This window comes from Pteropus medius, unplaced genomic scaffold (assembly GCF_902729225.1).
Source record: "Pteropus medius unplaced genomic scaffold, Ma_sr-lr_union100, whole genome shotgun sequence".
Taxonomy (NCBI): domain Eukaryota; kingdom Metazoa; phylum Chordata; class Mammalia; order Chiroptera; family Pteropodidae; genus Pteropus; species Pteropus medius.
In genome coordinates, this window is record NW_024349798.1 from 11,978,075 (window position 1) to 11,992,796 (window position 14,722).

The 14,722-nt window shown below is 51.4% G+C and overlaps 1 protein-coding gene across 6 annotated transcripts in view; it reads left to right on the forward strand.

Annotated features, from left to right (window-relative positions):
- Nucleotides 1-14,722, forward strand: part of SNX29 (sorting nexin 29) — a 440,342-nt gene that overhangs the window by 317,132 nt on the left and 108,488 nt on the right. The gene's annotated exons all lie outside the window — the stretch shown is intronic.

Consider the following 14,722-nt stretch of genomic DNA (forward strand, 5'->3'; position numbering starts at 1 on the left):
GAAGTGGGGAATGGATACATGGGCCGCTGCGGAGCAAGCCCTGATATTTATGGAGCCTTCATATACATAATTCTGGTTCCTTGGCACCACCCCGTGACCTGCCCAATGCAACACAGCTAGTGAGTAGCAGGGCTGAGCTACACATCTAGGTCTAGATAACCGTCCAGCTCTATGTTCTTTAAGAGAAAAATGTGCCTCTCTTACCTGAGGTTTCCTAGAGAGAACGTGAAATGAAGATGAGGATGGTGGGTGATGAGGAGGATGGCGATGGGTGATGTGGACGGTGATGATGTGGTGGTGATGGTTGAGGGTGATGGTTGAGGGCGATTGATGATGATGAGGTTGGTGAGGTGGTGGTTGATGATGGCAGCAGCTGCCTCCCGGGTGCTCTTCATGTGCCAGACATTGTGCCACGTTCTCTCCATGTTTTACCTCCTTCAACTCTCACAGCACTCCGATGGGAAAGTTCTGAATACAGCTGTAGGAAAAGAGGCTCGTGTTTTCCTTGAATATCCCGTCTGTGTGAAGGAAAAGCATATCAAGAAAGATCCAGGAATCTTTTCACTGTTGAGAGGAAATTTTTTACACATCATAGCTAGCTGGTTTTCAAGTATTCATGGCTAAGGGCTTAGCAGAGCCCCAGGAACTGGAAGGCCTCTTGAGACCTGAGACCTGCCTTGGGACCTTAGCTCGTGCTCTCTCCCCGACTAGGTCTTTGCCTGGACTTGCTAAAAACACAAAGTAGGCGGCTTTGAATTTTCACCCCTTTGGCTTTTCGGAGTAGGACCATCACTTCGGACTTCTAGGTCTTTTCATGAAAAGTAAAGATGCTGTGTCTGGCTTGGTGTCTGTTAATGAGCTTTTTAAACTCCCTGGGCTTTGGAGCCCGGGAGTTCAGGATGCAAAGCCCACCTCTGTTACTTACCAGCTGCATGATCTTGGGTAAGCGCTTCGCCTTTCTGCGCTTGGTTTTCTTCATCTGTAAAATGTAGCTACTGACTGCCTCATGTTTAGGGTCGATGAATTAAGTGGGATTTATGGGAAAAGTGCCAAGCACAGCACCTGCCACATAGTAGGTGCTTAGTGACACGTGTCTCCTCCACGTTCCCATCTTGCTGTCAAACTGCAGCATTCTATTTAATCTATTTACGTGCTTGCTTGTTGTCTGTCTCTCACTTCTTTCATGAATACTGTCTTGTTTTTCTGCTGTATCCTGGTACCTAGACCGGGGCTTCTCAGTAAACGTTTATTAAATGAAGAAACAGGCAAACATACGTGTACATGCATTAGGAAAGCCAGTGCTTGCACAGAGTCGAGGCATGTGGCAAAAGGCGAGGCTAGCGAGGTGGGCGTGGCCCTGTGTCCGGGCTGGTCGTTTTTCTCTCTGTAGTGTGTGAGCTCCGTGCAGTGAAGCCGTAAGGTGTCTTCTGAACTGGTTGGTCAGAGGGAAGCAGAACCACATGGGTGGCCTTGGCTTCGCACGGGTCTGTGTTAGGGCCTCACAGATGTGATTGGAAAGACTCCGTTTTAAAAGGAGGACGTGTACTTTTCAGATTCCAGAAGCCAGTTTCTGTTTCCACAGGACAGTGCAATGACTTCCTCTTGTCAACCTCGATTAGAGGTAAAAGGAAGAGCCCTTCAAAAGTGGAATGCAGGGTCCGTCAAGGGTGTGGCCACTGCCCGAGGCTGGAGTCCTTGGCCAAGTGGCCCGTGGTCACTTCCTGTGCTTCATCTTAGGCAGGAGGGGTGTGTGTGTGCACGCATGCACACGCTTTCTGCCAATGCATATTTTACAAAGAAAATTGAAGAGAGAACTTAATTATGAATGATTATATCTCTCAAATATGCTGATAACATGAGGACAATAATGTCTGTCTCACGGCCCCTCCTAAGGCCACTAGAATCTCGGTAAGCAGCCTATTTTGAGAACCAGAGACTTCTGGTACTGGCAAATTATTACTAATAACATCTAAATGTCTTTATTGGCAATAAGAGGCAAGAATCATATAAGCACCTAGGGGCTTAATTTAATGTGAAACATGCACGGAGAGGAGCATATAGCAAGCAGAAATTGTGAAATTATTTACTTGATTGTTGAAACAGACCTTGTACTTGAGAGTGGGGCCTTTGGGTGTACTTGTCACCATATTCCTCTTTCCTTCCCTCCTTTCCTTCCTCCCTCCCTCCTTCTCCCCTCCATCATCTGTTATGGATCAGGCACTATATTAAAGACTGGGGTGCAGTAATGGGAGAGTGTAGACGAGGTTCTTGTAGCCGTGAAGTTACAGTCTAGTGAGGGGAAAACAAATACGAATTAACCACATAAATAAATTCAAAATAACCAGGATGCGCCTGTCCACAGAAGAGTGGATAAATAAACTGCAGTACTATATATTCACACGCTAGAACACTGGTCAGCAAGGAGAATGAAGATCTGTAATTGCATTCAGTGATAGGGATGAATCTCACAATGTTGAATGAAAATACAGAAAAAACAAACAACCAAACGATTGATTTGTATCTAAATACAAAAGTAGGTAGACCAATTCATGCTGTTGGAGATGCTGGTTGTGGTTAACAGAGAAACAAGCTTGGCTACTATGTCATTATGAAGTCCCCCTGGCCACCAAGTCAGCCATGAAGAAGCTGAAGACAACTGACACACCTTTTTCATTGTGGATGTCAAGGCCAATAAGCACCAGATCAGACAGGCTGTGAAGAAGAAGCTCTGACAAGGCCAAGGTCAACCTTCTGATCAGGCCTGATGGAGAGAAGAAGGCATGTTTGACTGGCTCCCGACTATGACACTTTGGATGCTGCCAGCAAAATTGGGACCATCTCAACTGAGTCCAACTGGTTAATTCTAAATATAAATTTTTTACCGTAAAACAAAAGAAAACCAGGCCCTCGAGGGGCCAGGTGGTGAGGTGGTGGCTGATGTGGGTTGCTTAGGTTGGTTGGGCCCAGGGTGCAAGTGGAGGGGCCAGAGGAGAGGAGAAAGCGGGGTCACCACGCACACGTTGAGAAACCAGGACCAAAGCCTGGGGGCAGCAGATTCCAAAGAGGTTGGACAGAGTGAAACTGTTAATAGTCATAAGCTCAACAGATGTCGTAAGGTTGCAGTGTCCCCCTCAAGGGCTCCAGCCTCTGATTATCACCCACGTATTGATTAGTTAGTAGTGGGGCAGCGAGCCATTTTGGGGTTCGTGGAGGAGGAGGAAGAGGACCAGGATCCTTGGCCGCACAGGAGCCCATTGCATGGTGTCAGTTAGATGGGGCCCTGTCTACTCTACTGACCTGAACAGTTAGAATGGAAAATGGAAGAGGGTGCCTAGCCGAGAGGCAGACAGAGACAAAGGGAGAGACAGACAGACAGACACACCAGTCCAGTTTACATCCAGGGGAGGCCTGGACCAGTTCCCTCAAATGGGACTTGTCCTGGAGTACACATGAATGATGCAGGTGTCAGGGGTCTGCTTTTCCCTCAGCCAGTCTCCACTTCTAAGTGCCTTTTGTACTGTGAGCATCTGGCTGCTTAAAGCGGCGTGTTTGTGGAGACTGCTTTCTCCACCCTTTGGCACCACTGACACAAAGAACCATCTCTGAGCACGAAACTCGATGTGTTTTCTGCAGGGCTAGTCTGGTCCCTCCCATCCTGGAGACGCATGGGCCACTGCCCTGGCCACCACCTGCCAGGACCTTCAGGGCCATGCTCTGGCTGTGGCCAGAGACATTTTTAAATGATTTTATTTCTTTTTTTTTTTTAGTTATTTTAAAGTGCTTTAATACTTTAGCACATCAGTTAGCTGAGGCTAAGGTATGTCATTGTGACAGACAATCCCCGAATCTCAGCTCCTTACGATATTAAGTTTATTATGTTCTGTTCCCACTTGTGTTACACGTCCATCGTGGGTTAGCCGTGGTTCTGCTCCACGTTGTCTCTCTGCCAGGATCAAGACGAAGAAGCTGCCCTGAACAGGGCACCTGCCCTCATGGCAGAGGGGGGTCGGCGTCAGACCACGCCTGGTCCTGAAAGCTTCTGCTCAAGGATGACAGCCGTCACTTCCACAAGAAGCCTGATGCCAAGGGGCCAGAAAGAGTTATCCCCGCACAGGCTCTGTTGAGCAGGCCCCGGGTGCCCCGGTGGGGTAGCTATCTGAGAGACCACGTGGAAAACCAGGAAAAATAGGTAAGTATCACGTAGCCACTGAAAATGATAATGCAGATCTTTTATGTCAGCTTAGACGCTTATTTCTTATATATAATAAAATAGGGAAAAACGGGTAACTAAATAGGATATATAGTTTAGTCCTATTAAAAAAATAGCTCCCCAAATTAAAAATGTGTGTAATGACATAGAAAAATGAAATGAGAAGACGCAGACCAAACGTAGCAAACCTCGATGTCAGCAGAGCCCGGGCAGAGAGGAAGGGATCAGGTCAGCGTCTTCTCAGCGCCAGGCCGGTGTCCCCCGATCTTTCAGGCTTTCTGAAAGAAATGAAAATCTGGATTTAAATGTTAAGACCTCTTATTTTTAAATGTTGACAAATAATTACAAATTTTAACCTGCGTGGACTGCCAGTTTTTTAACCTCTGATGTGAACCCAAAATGATTTTCTCAGGTGAGATTTTTGTATGCCTTTTTTTTTTTTTAACCTTTTTATCTATTTTCTAACTTTACCACCAAACTGGGCATTTCTTTGTGACAAATAATGCTGGAGAAAACAAACAAGAAAATCACTAGTAAAAGGAAAAATATTTTTTAGCTACAGGACTTGCTCTTGACTTTGTCACTCACTATGCAGTTGGCGGGTAATCAAAAAGCAGTGATCTAAAGCGTCCACTGTACTTGAAGTTGTAAAACTGCCAGGGACCCATTGCTGTGACCAGGAAAAGCTGAACCCCACGAAGTCACAGGGAAGGAAGCTCCTGGGTCCTCCTCCGCGGCTTGCTGGCCTTCAGCTTCAGGATGATCAGGGCTGGCTTCTCTCGACACAGAGCTCAGTGTGCCTTACTGAAGTGACATTGAGACTGGGAATATGCAGAAAGAAGCCAACTGTGTTAGTGGGGAGAGGACCGTCCTGAGGGCAAGTTCCCAAAACGAGCTGCTCAAGAAAATCAGACGAAACACTCGGGCCGTTTAGCAGGTGTCTAAAGCACAGCTGCCTGCAGCCCCTCCATGTGCCAAGTGCACCTTTTGCATCCCAGCGTGCAGGGGATGGCGTAGAGCACGGCAGAAGATGCGCTGGACGTGAACGTGACCGTGAACGCAGGAGGAAGCTTTAGGCTCAGTGCATGCTGTTGAATATTCAGGGTTTTTTTTCTTTCCCCTCATTTTCTCCCCCAATTGTAATTCCCTGTCTCATCACCCATCATGCAAATGTGATTCTTATGCATTTTCTAATGTGACTCTTTCCCTAAACAAGTAATCAAAACAAGGTTTTGAGCCGTATTTGAGCTGCAAATAAGTTTAGTATAAAATGCAATTATTCTCCTCAAAAAATCAACCGAGACAATTTGGACATTTGAAAGGCTTGAATTACCCCTAATCAGAACTCAGAATGGCGTCCATTCCGAGGATTAAAATAAGCTAGGACTCAGCCTTAGTCAATAATAGCCAGTTTCTTAAAAAAAAGAAAGAAAGAAAGAAAGAAAGAAAGAAAGAAGGAAAAAAAAATTTTTTAAAATGCTAAGAGTAGTACATGCTTATTATAGAATATTTGGAAAATAAAGGAAAGTTAGAAAGAAGGAAAACAGATGACTCATGGTCCCATTACGTAGCTGAACCACAATTAATATCTTCTAGTCTTTTCTCTGCAGTTTTCCTCTAGATGGAGTCACGCTTTCGTTCTACTTTTTAACATAAAATTTCCCCTGTGTTACTCTATACTTCAGTCAAAATCATCATTCATAGCCGTATACTATTCCACGAGAGTGATACAATTTCTTTGATCATTCTGTTGAAGGACGAACTGAACCAAGGCATATTAATTTTAAAGAGTTTGAGCAACCGTCGATTCGAACTGGGCAGCAGCAAACCAGAAGCGGCTAGAGTGCCCACCAGGAGCTGGGGGCCAGGTTTTTATGGAGAGGCTCTAGAAGCACAGCGAGGAAGTGATTTGACCGGCCGCAGCTTCAGCGCTTGCTTTATTTGGATCACCTGGTTGGCTGTTTGTGGCTGGTCGTGGGTTGTCGTTCTCAGCCTCGAGGCGTCCCCTGTGATTCGCTGTGGCGTGGGCTTCAGCTGGGCAGCCTCAGTCTCACAGCCTCCTCATGTGATTGATTTAACGATTCCTATTCTTCAGCATGTAGGGGTTTTCCAATTTCTCACTCTTCCAGTTACAGACAACCCTGTTGTCCTTCAGGCTTGTTCTGTATTTTAGATTCTTTTTCTAGATAGGTCAGAGGTTGGAGGAGGTAGCGGCATTGTGATACAGCAGAGTGGGCATGGCCTTCTGGACGGACACAGATTCCAACCCTGGCCTACCGCTTTCTTGCTTTGTGACCACAGGCAATGATTGCAGTGCCTGTGCCTCACTGGCTTCGTCCGCACAGCGGTTGTAACATCACCCAGACTTGCAAGTTCATTACGGAATTTCAAATAGTGACTGTGATGTACCTGGCCTCTAGGGGGCGGCACTTCAATTACTCAGTATGCTGTTGGCTGCACGGAGCAGAAGACCCACCTGATTGCCAATGACCTTGAATCAGACACACTGGCTTTGGAATGGGGTCATCCCTGAGTTTACATCTCAACTCTGCTCTGAGAGAGCTGTAACCTTGGGCAAATTACGTGACCCTCCTGAGCCTCAGTTTACTCATTTGTGCAAAGCTCACAAAGGGATTAGAGGATTAAATGAAAGTAAAAAAGTGAGATTATATGTTCAGCACCTCATATAGTGCCTGAACTACAGTTCATACTTCGTACATGAGAACCATTATTATTATTATTTCTGTCGTCATCATTATTCTTATCAGTGCTGTAAGTGAGCTCTCTGGAAGCTGCTGTGGGAGAATAAGGAGAGACACCTCGTTCTATCTGTGCGTGGGCGTGGGAGGTCACAGAAACTTCCAGGCGGAAGTGATGCTTGAAACAGTCTTTAATACTGAGTTGGGGCGAGCTGGGTGGCTGAGAGAGGCAGAGGGTCCAGCGTGCTCCAGGCCCAGAGACGAGAGCAGGGCTGGGAGAAGGGGTGGTTGGAAGAATGGCCAGGACCCTGACGCCAGTGTCAAGTCCGACGAACTGGGCCATGGCGGTTGGGAGGAGGAAGGTAGGAGAGCATTAAATTCTTGTTGCTGTCTCATTCTTAGTGGCTGGAAGCGTTACTTTTTTTTCTTCCTTTGCCATTATCGATCCATAGTACATGAATGATGCTCGCCAGCTCTGTGCTGTAATGAAATCTCTGATGGAACACGTCGGAAAGTGAAATACTTATTCCTCCTTAAAAAAAAAAAAATTGGACTTTCGCAGAGTTTCAGAAAATAGGTCCACATGTGTGATGTAGAGTGCCCCTCTGGTTTTCTGCCTGAGTTGAACACAGTCAAGAAATAGTGAAGCAAATGTTTTTGCCTCAGAGTGGCGGGGATTCAGGGCTGCTGCTCTTGCGCCCAGTGTCTTCAGAGCTGTCACCTAAACCCTCCGCTGGCGCCACGACACGAGGCAGATGTGCACAGCATGGGGACGGCTCACGGGGCCCTTTTCGGACGTCCATTTGTTCATTCATTCTTTCAACCAACCGGCCGAGGTACCCACTGACAAAGATTTATTGAGCACTTTCTGTGCCAGACTTTCTTCTATGCCCTGGGGAGATATTCGTGAGCCAAGTGGAAAAGACCCATGTTCCCACAAAGCGTACATTCTAGTGCAGAGGCTCCGTAAACGTACAAATACGCAGACACTGGCGTTTCATTTAGCAGTTAGTGCTGGGAAGGGATAGAACGGGGGGCACTGAGGCATCTTGAGGTAGAGACCACTTCAGGTGGGGTCATCGAGAGGCCTTTCTTCCCTGGTTGGCGTGGGAGTAAGTCCGTGAGCTTATGGCAATTAATCGTATGGGTCCTCCCCGTTCACAAACTCAACAATTATTGTTACTTACAGCTCTTTATATGTCTTTATTTTCTGACTTGGCCCTCGTCTTCAGGGAAACTTAAGGCCTGGTGCAGGAAACAGATGTATTTTGGGGGTAAATGCTGTCTTGTAATGCCCCGTGGTGAACGAGGGGAGAACGCCAGGACCGTAGAAGTCCAAGGTCAGGGCACTTAGCTCAGGCCAGACTGGGGAGTATATGGTCAAGACACATCTTTGGAAAAGAGATGCTTGGGCTGGGGGAAGGGTGATCAGGCAAAGGTGGGTGGGCAGGGCATCCCGTGTGGAGGAAATGGCCCAAAGCAGGAGCCATGAAAGAACACACATGTCGGAGGCAGCATTGCTGTGTTCACGGCTGCAGTTCCCATGTTCTAGGCCCTGAGTCAGACCCTCTATTAACTGTGGAGTCCAAGTACAGGGCAGTCTTAGTTTAGATTCTTTACCGGCCAATGACAGGAACTTTGTTAGTGTGAATGTTAGAAAAGGAAGGAATGAAGGAAAGGAATGAAAGAAGAAAAGAAGGGAAGGAAGGAAAGGGAAGGACGGAAGGAAGAAGAGTTGGGCAAGAGGGCTCCTGGTCTGTGCAGCTCGCAGGGCAGAGCGGCATCAGGCCTCTAATCCCCGAGGCCGAGAAGCTGGACTTCCCCTCCACAGCTCACCGTGCCTTTCTCCTGCTTCTCGCGTGACGGGCATTCTTCCAGGGTGAGGAAGGACCGCGAGCAGAGAACTTTCTCCAAGGTCATGACTGTGTATCACTCTTAGGGAAGGGCTTTGGGGGGCTCCCCTTGGATGGACGTGGCCAGCCCATAGGCATGGAGTGGTGGGCTCGGCCAGGCCCGGGGCCATGTCGTCGGGGTGAGTGTGTGGGGTAGAGGCGGGTTCTGTTACAGTGCCTCCAGGACGATGGGACCCGGGCTGACGTGGTTGTAAGAGGCAGGGGCCCCCGGCAGACAGAACCAACCAGTCCTCTGAAAAGTGTGAGTGCCCTGTCCCTTCCCGACCACTGTAAAGGTTCACTTCTGCCGTGGGCAGTTACTGCTGTCGCATCTCGCTCAGTTAGCCACAGTCTGGGCAGCTTTGGTCAGTTCATAGAGAGGGTAGGGGAGAAAGCTCTTGAGGGGATATAATAGTCCATGTAATGAGCCTCTTCCTCTGTTTTAATGTCCGCTAATTGGAATACGCCCTTTAATACGTCCTCTAACAGGAAAATAATGAGGATTTTAGAGATCGAAGGCCCCATTCAACTTTCTGGTGTGTGCACGAACACGTTTCCAGGTCCTAGATCTGCTACAGAAACTGAAATTTAGCAGCTCCCACCCACGACTCTCTCCAGGTTCTCTTATTCCAGCTGTAGCTGTCTGCGTTTCTAAAGCTCGTCTCCTCTGCTCGACCCGCCTGCCGGCATGTGTGTGCCCCTCTGCCACCTATTTTGAGGTCCTCATGTTGGGCATCCATTTTAATACCCTCCCCAACTCATTCCCAAGATCAAGGATGATGGGTGAGTTTACCAGGTGCTGTTCATTTCACGTCCTTTGAGATGCTGGGACCGCAAGAGTGTAGACTCTGTATCAAACACCTGGTTTCAAGTCCCATCCCGCTGACTTCTCCTGTGTGTCCTTGGGCAGCTTATTTGACCTCTCCAGGCCTCAGTTCCCTTCTCTGTAAAATGGGGATGATGATAAGGACATCTTATCCTCCTAAGGTAATATAAAATGTTAAGCAGAGTTTCTGCAATGCAGTAAGTTCTCAGTAACTTTTTCTTTCTCTATTTGCTCCACATAGGGAGTGGCTGATCACTGAGCCCCACGATCAGAGACCTGGGCCCTGAGGACAGCCCTGTACCCTGAGAACAGCAGAGCAGGGTGTTTGGCGGCAGGAGCAGGGGAGGGGAGGGGTGCTGTTGCCACTCTTGTTCATTCTTCCTTCTCTGCGTCAGCTAGAGCAGTAGCCCGGATGTGCGCCTCGACACACACGAAGCCAGTCCCTCTGAGTGCTGCAGACTCTTGAATGGCCCCCTTAGAGTACTTGGGGCTTTCTTGGTCCTGCACCCTGTGATGGTGCCGCCTGTACCTGGCACCACAGGACCTGCTGACCTGACCCCAGGAGAGCGGGAGTGGGGGCTCCGTTTCCTCGAGTCCCCTGAGAACACTGGTGTTAATCTACGAAAGGGCTAGCACAGGGTGCTCTCAGGCTTGGCGTTTCCATTGTGCTGGGGGACGTTCCTCCATGCTGCCACTCCGCGGTGTCGGAGGATAACGTTAGCCCGTCGTCGTCCCCGAGAGAAGGGAACCATCCTGGGTATCCTTGCTGTCAGTCCTGCTGGGTGTTACCGGGGGCAGGGGCAATGCCCTCCAGGGGAAGAGGCTGTGCCCAGGCTCTATTCCAGCGGCCTGACCTCGGCACAGTCGGCCCTTCCTCGGGCCAAGGGTGGATTCGGAGGAATCAGATCTGCACTTGGACCTCTGCAGATGTTGCTCAGTTAAAGAGCTCACCAGCCTCTCTGCCTGGAGAGAGCAGCTCATGTAACAGCTGCTGGGACTCTCCCGCTAGCCCATGTCGAGAATGGAGGGAGTCTGCAGGAAAACGTCTTACCTTAAACCTTCTTTTTAAAATTCTGAACTGCTCTGCCTCTCTAGCTTAGAGAAAGATACCATTGATTAAACTGTTGACTGGCAAGGAGGTGGTCAAGTAATTTACTTGGCCAAGTAATTTAGGGACCTGTCCCTTCTTAGCTCACCTTCGTGGGGACTCTTGCTGCCAAACGGCATAGCAGAGGTTCTCAGGACCTGCTGGAGACACGAGCGTGGCTTTGAGTCCTTCCATTTTTTTAAATATCTGTAGACATCTCCTGGTACACAGCTGTTGGCGGACACTGTTTAGAAAACACTGCTTTGGGGATGTATTCCCTCCGTTATGAATGCAGTGCTTCCTAGTGCTGCAGCCAGGAGCACCCCTGGATCCTTGGCCAGCGGTTTCTCTTACTTTGCTCCTTAGAGGACTCGGCTGGAATGGTGGGACTTTGTCGTCTGACCCTGGGGCTCCCTGCAGAAGCCGGCCACTGTGTGGTGAGGACAGTCCTGCTCAGTGCCCCTGGGCCAGTCACTGGGATTCAGATATACTTCACTCATGGCAGCTGCAGGGGTCAGGTGACAGGGGTCCATGGCACTCAACCAGGGCCATGCGTGACCCCAGGAGTTTTATGCTGAGATGCAGCCATCTCGCAGGGGCGATTTTCTAGAGGGTCAGAGCTGCTTTGTGGGATGCTGGAACGCACCTATGCCCTGCTCAAGCCCCGCAGTGAGCGGCACTGGCACAGGCGAGGGCCACGTCCCGTACCTGGACCCCACTCCGCATCAGGCTCCCGACAGGAGGGCGCAGATTACGGTGCCCACAGATGAGTTTCTATGTGGAGAGAGGGGAGGGAACGAAAACAGGAGCATGGCGCCATTTTTAGCACGGGCAGACATGCCAGCCTGGAGAAGCGCGGCCGTGCCATCTCTGAGCGGAAGGTATGCTGCCGCCAGCGGGGTGGGGAGCGAGCGCCTGGCCGCCTTCCTCCCCGGCAGGTGCCGCTCAGGAGGACGCCTGCGTTGCTCAGACAGGCGTTCGCATCCCCGACTGCTCAGGCCTGTCTGGCTCAGGACTCGGGTCGGCGGAGGGGCCCTCTGCGCTCCAGCTGTGCCTGAAGGACACTGCTGGGCCCCTGGTGCCCTTCCACTTCTCCGGGCCTCCCTTTGCTTGTCCGTGAACTTGAGGGTTAGACCAGGGAGACATCTCCGAATACGTGAAAGGAAGGTGTCAGACCTGAGGTTCTGAAAGGCCATTCGTGTCCCAGCTCATGATGAACAGACGTGTCTAATAAGACCTGTTATTTTTTTCTATATACAATGTCACTGGGATCCTGTACCGTTTCACCTTAGTCAACGGGAATGCGATGTTTCTTCCTCCCTCCCTCTCCTCCTAGTCTCTCTCGTTTCATCTTCCTTTACTCTCGTCGTTTCTCGCGCTCATTCTGTTCGGCCTCCACACGCGGGCAGCGCGACACCGCTCGGTGCTGCGGGTGGCGTGGGTGGGGCTGGCCCCTCGCCGTGTTCGCAGCCTGTGGGGGAGAGAGTCACACGTTCAGGCCGTCGTGACGTGGGGTGTGGGGGTGTCAGGTGTGGAGAGAGGAGTCCCCAGGTGCGTGGCGGGAGTGCAGAGGTCGGCTGCCTCGGCCAGGCCTGGGAGTCGGGGAGACCTTTGTGGAGGGCACGTGTCACCTGAGCTGAGTCTTGGGCCACATGTCTGAAACTGATTGCAAAGAAGGCGAGGGGAAGGGCCAGGCTGGTGGTTCGAGCCTCACCCCTGACCCCTGGATGGCTGGGTAGCCGATCCCGTTCCTTCCCATCTTGCTGGGCTCCTGCCCCACCCACAGCTGCTCCCCCCATCACTGACCCAAGGCCCAGAGGCTCTGGGAGGTGCCAGGAGCGCAGTAGCACCCTGATCTACCTGCACCCCCGTCCTCTTACAGGAAGATACCCCAAACACGGACTCTGGCTTCCCGTACTTGGTGTTCTTTCTTGCTGAGACTGGCAGTGAACAGAGCTGGCCTTTGAGCCACGTTGGGGGTGCCCCTATCCCGGCACAGGGCCACTATGTGCAGTCAGGCAGGGCTCCCCATAGCCCCCCAGATCTCAGGCTCCAGCGGTCATTTCACTCACTACCCGGCCTAGCTCTGCCTGGCGTGAGCTCCTTACCCCACAAGTAGGGGCAAATGCTGCACCTCAGGCTTGGAGACGGGCTGCTGGGAGGGTTTACTGTTCATCTTCCCAGACAGCCCCAGACACTCACCCTGGGCTGGTCCCCAGGGCTCCAGGCTGCTCTCACTTGCACCTGCCCAGTGGCATCAGGTGACAGCTGAGCAGCTACCCGTCCTGCAGGCCTCCGGAGCAGGCAGTTCCCTGCAGACCTGCCGGCCCCTCCTCCGTCCCTGGCTGAGACCCGTTCACCTCACTGATGAGCCCAGCTGGATTCTGCGCTCTCCCCTCCTTCCCTTTCTTTCCTTTCCACTGTCTTCCCTTCTTTCTTCTTCAGCGTTCATTTTGCCTCTTCCTTTAACACAGTTTGCCTCTCACTTCAATCTGGGGCCCTGTTGCTGACAGACTGTCTTTTAAGTGATGGTTTGATCTCAGTTTATACCCAAGCAGCGCCTGTAATTACCCAGCGGCTCCCAGGAGAGGTAGCAGCACAGACCCGGGTCCTCGTGCGACAGACTCACTGAGTGTGGCAGCGCTGTCCCAGGGGCCAGGCGTACAGCAGAGAGAGAAAACGGGTTCTCGCGGGACTTTCGGGCATAGGCCAGAGCTGGTCATTGAACAAATGATGACAAGAACGCACACCTGGGAGAGCGGAGGGGCTGCGCAGAGCAACGGGGACCGCAGTGCTGCGGGAGCGTGTTGACATCGGAAGAGGCTGTGCTTGAGTTCAGATCTGACGGCTGGGCCAGAGCGAACCAGGTGTAAGGTGGGAGGAGTGTTCTGGACTCAGGGAAGGTTCTGGACTGAGGTTCTGCCATGGGCGGGAGCAGGGCTTGTTGATGAACTGAAGGGAGGCCTGTGTGGCTGGACAGAGAGGCCTGGTGAGTGGGCGGGAGGGTGCCGTGAGGTCTGGCAGACAGGGAACCATGACCAGGGTCATCGGGCCAGCCAGGTAGACCCTGCCTTCCCTGGCGATTGTAGGATGGCGGCCCAGCGTCTGGGCAGTGGTCGGCTGGAGGAGCACATTCCTCCTTCCCACCCCTCGCCTGCAAGGTCATCGTTCCAGACGCCCCACCAGTAGACCTCCAGCAGGCCCCATTGGGCAGCCGGCTCGCTTGCTCTTGCCCTGGTCGCAGGAGCTCCTGGGAGAGTGTCTCTCCTTTGGAGGCTCTGCAGTGGGAGGAGCCTCTGAAGGCAGGGACGAGACTGGCAGCCAGGCGTGCCAGACCTGGTGAGGAGATGGCCTCAGCCTGAGAGCAATTAAAAGGCACCCAAAGGCTTCGGCAGGGAGCAGTGGCACCGGACTCGCAGACGTGGCATCAGGGCATGGCTTCTCACTTAGCTAGGGACTAGCAGTGTGACCTCTCTGAGCCTGTTTCCCCCTTTCACATGGCGGCAGTAATACACCTGCACCGCAGGCAGGGAGAGCCCTGACCGCCTGGCACACAGCAGGTGCTCCCCAGACACCCGGTTCTGATTTCCTGGTGCTCCCTTGGTGCCTGGCGGGCCAGCGTCTGAGAGCACCAGAGAACAGGCCCGCTGGCAGCTGACCACCCAGCTTCGTGGGCACAGCGGGTGTGAGCTGACAGCCCCGCCCGACCCCCTCGGGCTGCACGGCCTCGCCGTCTCGCAGCCTCGTGCGTAAGATGCCAGAGGCACCACCTCGCCGGGTTGTTTTGAGGCTAAATAAACTGATGGCCTTGAGAGCCTAAGTTGGAGTGTGGCGCCCGGAGCAGGGGTCAGCAACAGTGCGTTTTCCTTCCCTCCGACCATCTCTCTTCCATTGCTTTAAAAAAAAGTAGAGACATATTCACCTATGATAAAATTCACCTTTTAAAAATGTACAATTCAGTTACTTTTTAGTAGTTTGCGCAAACCATCATGACCGTCTAACTCTAGA